General features: G+C 39.3%; 1 pseudogene; it reads left to right on the plus strand.

Moving 5' to 3' along the window:
* The window catches only part of LOC140913602 (E3 SUMO-protein ligase ZBED1-like), a 69611-nt pseudogene extending 58179 nt beyond the window's left edge, over nt 1-11432 (plus strand).
* Nucleotides 11433-11671: the final 239 nt, after the last annotated feature.

Below are 11671 nucleotides of genomic sequence, written 5' to 3' on the forward strand. Positions count from 1 at the left end.
GGCCGGCTGGCTACAAAAGTGCCATGAAAATGCCTGTTCTCACTTTCTGGTGACAGTGTAAATAAGAAGAGGGCAGCATTATCTCCTGTAAATGTAAACAAACTTGTTTGTCCTAGCGATTGGCTGAACAAGAAGTAGGACTGAGTGGACTTGTAGGCTCTGAAGTTTTATATTATTTTGTTATTGAGTGCAGTTATATACCAAAAAAAATCTACATTTGTAAATTGGACTTTCACCACTAAGAGATTTCACTACAGTACTTGTAAAAGGTGAATGGAAAAATACTATTTCTTTTATTTATCATTTTTACAATGCAAATATTTGTAATAAACATAATATACAGTTTGATTTCAGTTACAACACAGAATACAATATATATGAAAATGTAGAAAAAACATCCAAAATATTTATTAAATTTCAATTGATATTCTATTGTTTAACAATGCGATAAAAACTGCAATTAATCATGATAAGTTTTTTTAATCGCGATAATTTTTTTTGAGTTAACCGTGTGAGTTAACTGCGATTAATCGACAGCCCTAGTTGTAAAGGAAATTTTTAGTTCAATAGAACTGCATAATTTTAGGACTACATACACCTAGTACATTAGTGGATGTTAAAGGGCAATGATGTGGCTTTATTTACTAGCTGCTTTTTAAAGTGTCAAATACATAGTCTAGGGAGCATCTGACTTACTGAAGGAGTGGCCTTCAATTAGTAGACACTCAAATACCATGGTGTACAATCTATTTCTCTTTATCCTTTATCTGTATCAGGGCAGTCATAATCTCTCTCTCAGATACATTTTCAAAACTAGTCAATAATTTGGGGTGTCCAGTTTTGGACACCTTGGGCCTTATTTTTAGGGGGGTGAAAGACCTGAAACTCTCATTATCTCCAGTTGGAGTTGTGGGTGCTCAGCAATTTTGTAAATCAGACCTAAAGTATCAAAGCAGACACCCAAAAAACCAGAATTTAAATCAGTCGCTACTTTTGAAAAAATTGGCCTCAGTTCTTTCCTAGTGTTTGAAAGTTCATAAACAGTGAAAAGAAGAAAGGCTGAGAACACTTATCCAGGTGGAGTAGCTTAAGCATGAAAATAGAAACCTATTAGGTTAGAAAGGGAATAAAACTTGGAGTGCTTACCAGTTCCAAACAAAGCTCTTGTTTCAGCTGAAATGCACTTCTACATCAAGGGAAGCTTTCATAAAAATGTACTGAAGATTCTACAGTACCTCTGACGACTGTTATTTTAGATACATTCACCACAACTTTTTTTTGGAAGAGTCTTGACAAAATTGTTAGCTCTTTGGGGTAGGGAGTGTATCTTTTACTAAACTGTCTGTACATATATATCACAGATCTCCCTCTATAGGAACATCTAGGAGCTACTGTCATCTAAATAAACCATAATCAGGTGTGTGCGTTTTTTTTTAAATAAACCATTCCAGACTTCTCTTACTAAAATTGTGTTATCCGATTCAATGGTGTATCATTAGTGTAAATTATTAACCAGTCAAAATCTATATTCATCCTTTTTATCTTCTAAAGATTGATACTGTGTTCCATCACCATGGTGTCTGAATACCTAAATATGCTACACACATGAGCAAATTCAAGAAACAAAATATTTTTCTCGACTTGTATTTAGTTCAGATACTTTGAGTTCCTTCCCAGACCTGAGGAAGAGTTCTATGTGGCTTCAAATCTTGTACTTTCCACCAACAGAAGGTGGTATACCTTGTGTCTCTATGCATGCTACATTCAATGACCATCATTACATTTTTGCTCCCATTTACAGTAGTTAAACCTACTTCTGTATTTCTTTTTCCATTTTAAGTATCAGCATAAGAACAGTATTGTAAAGGTAAATGACATTTACAATAAGGCCTAACACATATTTCAGATTTTGAAAACAACCATTTCAACTGATGAGGACTGAAAATAGAAAAGAACATTGGATGGCAGCATGGAAAAGAGTTTAAGCATAGGACAGCTCACATGTTGTAGGAGAACAGTGTAGGGCTTATGGCATGTGAGTGTAATGGAATGCACATAAGAACTGCTGAAAATACCTGAGATTATTACCAATGCAACAGAGGAGAATAATACAAAAGGCAGCTTTCCAGACACTAAGGTCCAGATCCTGAGCTTGGTCCTACAGGCATAACTCAGGAGGGATGGGAAGATAGTTTTAAGTCACCCAAATCCTCAGGTCCTATTGCACTGGCATAAAGCAGAAGAGCCTCTATGATGGCTGCTCATACCCCTGGGAGGCCATACCAGCACAGGGATTGCCTGGGAATGAATGGAACAGCAAGAATTCTGGCAGTCAAGAATAAAGTTCAGAAGGATGTCTATATAAGCTTTCACAGATTCTGCCAGCATTGCTCAAAGCTCAGGGCATTGGTTTTTTTCCATAAAGACAATCATATTTAAAAACTGCATTTTTCTGAAAGTTCAGCATTTTAATATTTTCAGAGAGTATGCTAGTATTGTGAGAATAGTTGTCCATCATTCTCCTTGCAAAGTAATAAATCCTGAAATAACAGCAATATCCTGTGGAGATCAGTGAGAAATCTACATATTATCTAGCAGCTCTGACAGCGCCATGGCATAGAATCAAGCTAACCTGTCCAAATGGTTGAACTAGAAGCATTGAAATGGTCAGATGCATTTTCTTTGTAACTGGCACAGCTGTGCAGTTTGTGTGTCTTCAAAATCATTTCGTTTCATTGGTCATCTATCACCATGACTTATCTTCCTTTATGTTTCTGAACAACTTTTTTCCTAAAATATAGATGCATTAGAAAGAGGCCCAGCAGTTAATGCTGGGAAAAGTTCATTCCTGCTGCATTTCCATGAACTCCAGTGTTGCTGCTTCTCCAGTCTCAATATTTTTTACCTACAGAGAATTGAGACACTGGGGTCATGGCAATAACTCATGGAAGGTTTTGCGTGCCAGGTGTGGACATGCTGGAGTAGGAGCGACAATCAGTGTAGGAGTCTGGTGGACAGTCTGGGAGAACGGTTGGGCAGGGCCTGGGGCTGAGGTTGGTTGGAATGTTGCAGGTGAGGTCTGTGACTAGGTAAGAAGATTATTTATTATTTGTATTATGGTAGCACCTAGGACAAAGGTGAGCAACCTGTGGCCTGCGGGCCATACACAGCCCATCAGGGTAATCTACTGGTGGGATGCGAGAAAGTTTGTTTACACTGATCGTCCGCAGGCACAGCTGCCCACAGCTCCCAGTGGCCATGGTTTGCCATTCCTGGCCAATGGGAGATGTGGGAAGTGGCGCAGGCTGGCTGCTGCTTCCTGCAGCTCCCTTTGGCCAGGAACGGTGAACCTCGGCCACTGGGAGCTGCTGGTGGCTGTACCTGTGTATGGTCAATGTAAACAAACTGTCTCGTGTCCTGCTAGCAGATTACCCTGCCAGCTGTAGGTTTTCCACCACTAACCTAGACCCTCAATCAAGGACGTGTACCAGTGTGTTAAACATTGGACAAATAATACTACTAAAAAGACTGTAGCTCCTGCCTCCAAAAGTTTAGGTGCGAGGGGACGGAGGGTCCTTAGCATGGGGGCTTCCTCCTTCTGCCCAGGTGTAAATCACTACACAAGATGCAAGGCTGTCGAGAATCAGACTCAATACCTCCAGCCCCTAAAATCTGTCTGAAGAACACAAGAACCAGTCCTTGTGTCATATGTGTTCCAAAGGTGTTATGCTTTTTATTTTTTACACATATTCTCACTTTACTATATTAATTTATTATTGTTTGGCTCTAACACCAAACTGTCTAGCGTATCCACATCTTCAGGTGCAAGAATAATACCTAAAAACCGAAAAGGAAGCAGTAAAAACCATATTTTTCAATTCCCTCAACTAGAAAAATATGAAGTGAAGTTTTTGTTTTTTGATGGTGGAAAATGTCATTATTTCCCATGAGAAACAGTGCCAGCAAGACCATATTTATACTACTTCTTCAATGCAAATGTCAGCGGCAGAATGAGAACAGAGCTGCTGCCTTCATTGTTTAGGAACAATTACAATTAAGTGGGAGCTTGCAAACAATCTGTAAACATACAGCTGGTATGTAAAATACTACTGTGTATTATATTCAAGGTTGTTTGGAATTTCTCCATGGACATGGCTGGCATAAGACAGACACAAACTGTAACTCTTGTCAACACAGGACAATAGAAGTGCAATGGGAAACAATACATTCCTTTGCTATGCTAATATTTACAGAAGAATGGGAAACAGGCACAATTTTCTGTTAAAACATTCTGGGCCAGATTTAAAAATGAGTGCTTAAAAGCAGCATTCTAACTTAATGCTTCAGCACCTAAATAAGTGACCTCATTTTCAAGAAAGTTGGATACCCACTACCTCTCCCTGAAGTGAATTGGAGCTGTTGGTTGTTCTGCACTTTTGAAAGTAGCCACTTATTTAGGCACCTAAAGACAGATGTAGTAGCCTAACCATAGGCACCTATTTTAGTACCATCAGCTCCCACTGACTTCATATTGATGTTGACTATGAACCACATGGAAATCTCCTGTTTTAAATTTTATGGTTACCAGGCTCATTTTTGGTACAATGCCTCTCCACAAAATGCTTAACCTACACTATGGGCGCTGTTACTCAGTGGCTCAATTATACTTAACGCTCCAAGACTAAATTAAGAATAGTCTCTTATTTCATGTGCTGTAGAATTAGATATTCCAAGAAGCAATTTTTTATAAGCATACATTTTCAAACCTATGGATAATGACCACTCTCTGAATTTATTTATGGGAGGAAGCCATGAAACTTTCTTCTGGTGTAACATGGGGTCACAGAAGGGAAAAGACTGGTTACCAGTGTTGAGAAATTGCTTTTCAAACCCTGCATGTGATGTGAAATTTGACCAGCTGATAGGCTAGTAGCTGAAGTTGCCCATTATTATTGTTTTGTCAGACATAGTTGCCTCTTTGATCTGATTGGTATTGTTCACTTAGTATCCTTTTCCTGATCAGGAGTCAGGTAGCATATCCTGATATTACATTTGTATTCTTATCACTTTGGATTTATATCCATGTATATTCTAGTAGGGGGTCTCTCCCCACAAATTTTATCTGATTAGATTCTGAGGAATCTTTTGGTACATCTTTTTGAAACTCCCCACACCTCTTTGACCTAAACTGTCCTCCTTGTATATTTTATAACCATGCATTACAGTAACCCACTGATTTTTGTTATTCCGCTTTTTTTCAATAATGTCTATTATGTTATGAATTAATAGCAGTACTGTCTACGGTAGGTGATTGAGACCAAAAGACTTACCTGTTACTGACAAAATATGACTTACATCTTTGTGCAAACCTCACTCTTCCTATTTATACTTTCCATGAACTAGATGTATAATTCACCTGTTTGTCTAATGCGCACGCACACACACACACACACACACACACAGAACTCTCTTAGTACCAAGTAAAGCACCAGCCAAGTAAAACAAAACACTTCAGTCAATTATATAATGTATGTGTTCTCATTTTTTCCCTTATATCAGTCCTGATGCTCCTCCTAATTACTCCTCCATTTTCTTTTCACCTACGTTGCCTTGCACCATACTACATATCACCTCTTCCGTGTTTGGGACTTCTCCACTTCACATACACCAAGCAATCTCCCTCTTAGCTTTTGTATCCTTCCTGGTAACATATTTCTTTCACAAAATCATGCAGTGTTGACCTCAGTGAAGACATCTGCACTATTTATTGCTGTACTATAAATGTTTGAACTAGATTGCAGGCTCACTTTTAGTTTGCACAGCAACAAGCACACTGAAGATCCTTTATAAATAACAATTGGAATGGAAAGAGGAGCTATCTGGAGGTCTGTAGTTCTTCCTAATTTTTAGAGGTTCAAAAATACCTCTTCCTCTTTCTCAGGAAACTGTAGGCTGGCCAGCACAATTTTCAATGTTCAGAGTTCAGTACTGCAGGGCTGGCCAAAGGAGGGGGCAACAGGGTCAGTTTGCCCTGGGCATCGCATTTGAGAATGCTCCCAAACCTCATGATGGAGGGGTGACTGGGACAAATTTGAGTGATTGGCATTGTGACCTTGCATGCAGAGTCATAATAGAGGGGTGGCCAGGCCAAAGCTGAGTGGCGCTGCGACTTCACGTGCCAGGTCACAACACCCAGAGAGGGAGACAGGTCTAGCCCATGGGACAGGAGCTGCTACAGCAGGGTAAGTTTCTCTCCAACCCCCGCCCCACCCCCGCTCTCATTGCGGCTGCTTCTGAGGGCTAGTCTACACTGGCTACACTAAAGTTCTGCCGTGGCAGCGCTTTAACGTGGCTTGTGTAGTCACGGCAGAGTGCTGGGAGAGAGCTCTCCCAGTGCTCTAAAAAAACCCACCTCCACAAGAGGCATAGCTACCAGCGCTGGGAGGGCAGCTCCCAGCACTGGTGCACTGTCTACAATGGTGCTTTACAGCGCTGAAACTTGCGGTGCTCAGGGGGGTGTTTGCAGCGCTATAAATTGCCAGTATAGACAAGCCCTCAGTGGTAATTTCTTTGAACAGGTGGGAGGGACTTCCATTTCGGATTTGTCCTGGGCCCCCAAAAACCTCTGTGCAGTCATGCAATGCTGAAATAGATACACTAAAACTTCCCTTGAACCAAGGTTTGTTCTAGGAAAATCCTTGACATTCTAAAACATTTTCATGTTTTGGGGAGACAGATCTCTTCATTATTTCCTTCCTTTGCACTCTTGGGTTCCATCCAGGAGCATAACTGGAAGTGCATCACAAGAACTGTTTCATGGATATTTCATTGGGATTTGAAGATTGAAACTTGAGAGGACCTATTCTTGGTTACCTGCCAATTTTATTAATTATTAATTATTATTATTATGATTATTATTATTTGCAATTTATGACGGATGTGCACTTTATAACATTCAAGTTAGTATTTCAGCTTTTGTTTGCTTTTCCAAACCCAAGTTTGATTTGCTCCAATTTGAAAAAATAATTTAGGGTTTCATCACAATAAAGCTTTATGCCGCTATGAAAGGTGGCATTTTTTTTAAAGTTAATCACCACGACACTTGCTGACCATCCAAATTAGATACATATTTGTGTTGTAAGAATAGCAAAGGTCAAGCACCACTGAATTAAGCTGGTCAAATTGTAAGCAGGACATGTACATTTTTAAAATTGCCTAGAGAGTCTTCAGAACTGTATAAAGTCATTTTGAAACTATCTTTTGTTGGAAGGAATTATACCCTTAACCATCAAGAATCACTATTCCTTTTCATTATCAAATTTAAGAACCATCACAATCTCTCAGTATAAATAGGAAAAAAACATTATATGCTTGTATTTACTTTTGAGCTTACTTGTCCTGAAAAAAATATTTCAAAGTAATGTGTCTAGATGTTCTAAGACTTGTTAAATAATAATAAAAACGAGTAGGCAGATCTTCATTGTGCTGTGGGAAAACAACTCACAGTGTCTTTGGAGGGAGAAAGAAGAAAGTTGAAAAACTACTTCAGTGAACTGGGTGCATACATTAATGACCGTATCCTGGACTGAACACATAGATCAGGCAAATGGGGTGCACATTGGGTTGGCCTGGAGGGATCAGGAAAGTCCAATTTTCCACCCGTGACTGCAGTGTTGTAGTGGTGGGTGATTAAGAGCTACTACTACAATCTTTTGACTGTCTTAGCCCCTACAGCAGGTTCATACTGCCTACCCCCAATATTTACCGGGGCTTTAACCAGTGTATTTGCATAATCATAGCTCCACTGGCCCACCTCACTTCAATTTGTTTTTTCAAAAAGATATGCTCTAATTCAAATAGGAATTAATAGAGGAAAGTCCTATGGCCTGTGTTATGTAGGAGGTCAGACTAGGTACCACAGTGGTCCCTTCTGGGCTTAGAATATGTGAAGCTATGAAAACTCATCCTACAAACTCAGCGAGGTGTGCTCTACAAGATGAACTGGGAGGACTCCCTGAAGGAGGAAGGAGGAGAGGATTTGCTCTTATCTGCAGGTATCCCTGCAAAGTTGGCCTCTGTGCTTTACAGCAATAGCATACTCCCCACTCCCTGCATGGTCCCTGGAATTCTACAGAATTTTATTGGTTCTGTTGTCAAGGGAACCACTGCAACCAGGGAGGCTGGGACAGGATTTGGCCTTATGTACATAAATATTCCCTAACAGTGTTTAAGAGTCCATCCTCCTACAGATGTCTCTAACCAAGATATCAGGTGGCACACAAGGGGGGACATTTCAGGACCTGCTCGTTTCACTGCCTTTGCCAACATCAGCATGCTGCTGAGTGCTGCTTTTCCTGATCCCTAAGTCACTCAAATGACTGACTTATCTTCAAACAGCAAGCACATAGAGCAGAGGAGCTAAAGAAAATGGACATTTCAAGGCACATTTGAAAAGCAGCACAGTTCTGTTGAATGTCAGCTAAAAATACATCTACAATTTCAGAGTAACAGCCGTGTTAGTCTGTATTCGCAAAAAGAAAAGGAGTACTTGTGGCACCTTAGAGACTAACCAATTTATTAGAGCATAAGCTTTCGTGAGCTACAGCTCACGAAAGCTTATGCTCTAATAAATTGGTTAGTCTCTAAGGTGCCACAAGTACTCCTTTTCTTTTTACATCTACAATTGTAACTGTAGACTTTGTTTTTGTGAGTGGAAGAGGCCAGCTTTCTTTTAGCTCTTAAATGTGCAGGGTACAATAATTCTGTTCTTCTAAGGTGAAGGTACTTGTAATGTATCTGCCCTTAAAACTGCAGAGGCATAACAATTATTATTCTAACAATAGACACAAGCAACAGCCATTATGAATTGGACTTATCATTGTATATTAAATCTTTCCTTCCCAACTGTGACTATTTGCAAGACAGCACTGAAAGGGATAAGACCAAAGTTACTTCACTTACAGAAAAACTAAGCTTTTGATATTCTTGCTTCTTATCTATGACATATGCTATCTATGACATACAATTAATTGAAGTTTACTCACGTGATTAACTCAAACAAATTAATCGTGATTGTGATGTTTCCATATGTTTTATGGAAATATGCTAATAAGTGTGAATATAATGTAACTGGAATATGCTTCATGCAAAAGGTCTCTTGTAAGGTATCATTACAAAGCTTATAATCTACTGAGTGTAGTCATCCCATTTGTTTGCATGTATTATTTCTATGTCTGGAGTTAGGAGAATAAGATATAAACTTGTGTTACTGATGTAAACATGTTAAGTGGAAGCCATTAAAGGTGTTTCGGAATCAAATACCTGTAAATGGCTCTGTTTACTTGCAAATCTTCCAGGGGACTTGCTGGCCAGCCTTGGAAGAATGGAGACTAGGAGTCTCAGAGGACATGTGACCATGTCACATGATACTGGAATCCATCTTAAACCTGGTGCTTTTCCATTTAGAAGGAGGGCTGGGAACCCAGAGAGACAAAAGATTCCTGCCTTGTGCCAAAGCTATACAAGGGGGTTGAACAGAACAAAGGAAGCTGAAGTCATGAGAAATCCCCTAGTTACCACCTGAGCTAGAACTAACAAGAACTGTACCAGAGGAAAGGACTGGGCCCAGACTAGGAAGGAGTCTATTCTGTGAAAGAAGCTTATTGGAACATGTCTGAGGGTGAGATTTTACCTGTATTCAGTTTCTTAATGTATTAAGCTTAGACTTGCATGTTTTGTTTTATTTTGGTTGGTAACTTATTTTGTTCTGTCTGTTATTACTTGAAACCACTTAAATCCTACTTTTTATACTTAATAAAATCACTTTTGTTTATTAGTAAACCCAACATAAGTGATTAATACCTGGGGGAGCAAACAGCTCTGCATATCGCTCTATCAGTGTTATAGAGGGGGGACAATTTGTGAGTTTACCTTTATAACCTTTATACAGAGTAGAACAGATTAATTTTGGGTTTGGATTCCATTGGGAACTGGGTGTCTGAGTGCTGGAGATAAGTGACTTGCTGAGCAGTTTTTGGTTAAAGTCTGTAGCTTTCAGGGTGTGGACCAGACCTGGGTCTGTGTTGCAGCAGACTAGCATGTCTGGCTCAACAAGGGAGGGTTCTGGAGTCCCAACCTGGCAGTGGAAAATGGGCTCAGAGGTAATTCCAGCACATCAGGTGACAGCCTCAAGGGGGTCTCTGTGACTGAACCAGTAACAGCGATTAATCACAATTTTAATCACACTGTTAAACAGAATACCAATTAAAATTTATTTAATATTTTGATATTTTTCAACATTTTCATATATATGTTATTCTATGTTATAATTGAAATCAAAATGTGTATTTTTATTATAAATATTTACAATGACAAACAAAAGCAATAGTATTTTTCAATTCACCTCATACAAGTACTGTAGTGCAATCTCTTTGTCCTGAAAGTGCAATTTACAAATGTAAATTTTTTTTGTTACATAACTGCACTCAAAACAAAACAATATAAAACTTCAGAGCCTACAAGTCCACTCAGTCCTACTTCTTGTTCAGCTAATCATTAAGAAAAGCAAGTTTGTTTACATTTACAGGAGATAATGCTGCCCTCTTCTTATTTACAATGTCACCAGTGTGAGAAGGTGAGAACAGGCATTTGCATGGTACTTTTGTAGCTGGCATTGCAAGGTATTTATGTGCCAGATATGCTAAACATTTGTATGCCCCTTCATGCTTTGGTCACCATTCTAGAGGACATGCTTCCATTTTGATGGTGCTCATTAAAAAAATAATACGTTAATTAAATTTGTGACTGAACTCCTTGGGGGAGAATTGTATGTCCCCTGCTCTGCTTTACTGTCATTCTGCCATATATTTCATGTTATAGCAGTCTTGGCTGATGACCCAGCACATGTTGTTCATTTTACGAACACTTTCACTGCAGATTTAACAAAACACAAAGAAGGTACCAATGTGAGATTTCTAAAGATAGCTACAGCACTCAAGGTTTAAGAATCTGAAGTGCCTTCCAAAATCTGAGAAGGATGAGGTGTGGAACACGCTTTCAGAAGTCTTAAAAGAGCAACACTCCGATGCGGAAACTACAGAACCCAAACCACCAAAAAAGAAAATCAACCTTCTGCTGGTGTCAACTGACTCAGGTAATGAAAATGAACAGGCATCATTCCACACTGCCTTCGATTGTTATCGAGCGAACCCATCATCAGCATGGATGCATTGTCCCCTGGTACGGTGGTTGAAGGGACATACAAATCTTTAGTGCATCTGGCACTTAACTATCTTGCAACGCTGGCTACAACAGTGCCATGCGAATGCCTGTTCTCACTTTCAGGTGATATTGTAAACAAGAAGCAGGCAGCATTATCTCCTGCAAATGTCAACAAACTTGTTTGTCAGAGCGATTGGCTGAACAAGAAATAGGACTGAGTGGAATTGCAGGCTCCAAATTTGTACAAGGGTATTTCAGTGGGAGCATGGTTAGGCATCAATCCAACAAAAATATTTAAGCCTGTAGTCACTCAAATTATTCAGTGCTTAAACTCAAGCATGAGCTTAAGTGTTCAGCTAGATCAGAGCACTAATGGATTTCCACAAATATACCGAGATATTTTACCATAGCCAAATATAACATTTTGAGAAATACTACACCATACTACACT

This window comes from Lepidochelys kempii, chromosome 6 (genome assembly GCF_965140265.1).
Source record: "Lepidochelys kempii isolate rLepKem1 chromosome 6, rLepKem1.hap2, whole genome shotgun sequence".
Lineage (NCBI taxonomy): Eukaryota > Metazoa > Chordata > Testudines > Cheloniidae > Lepidochelys > Lepidochelys kempii.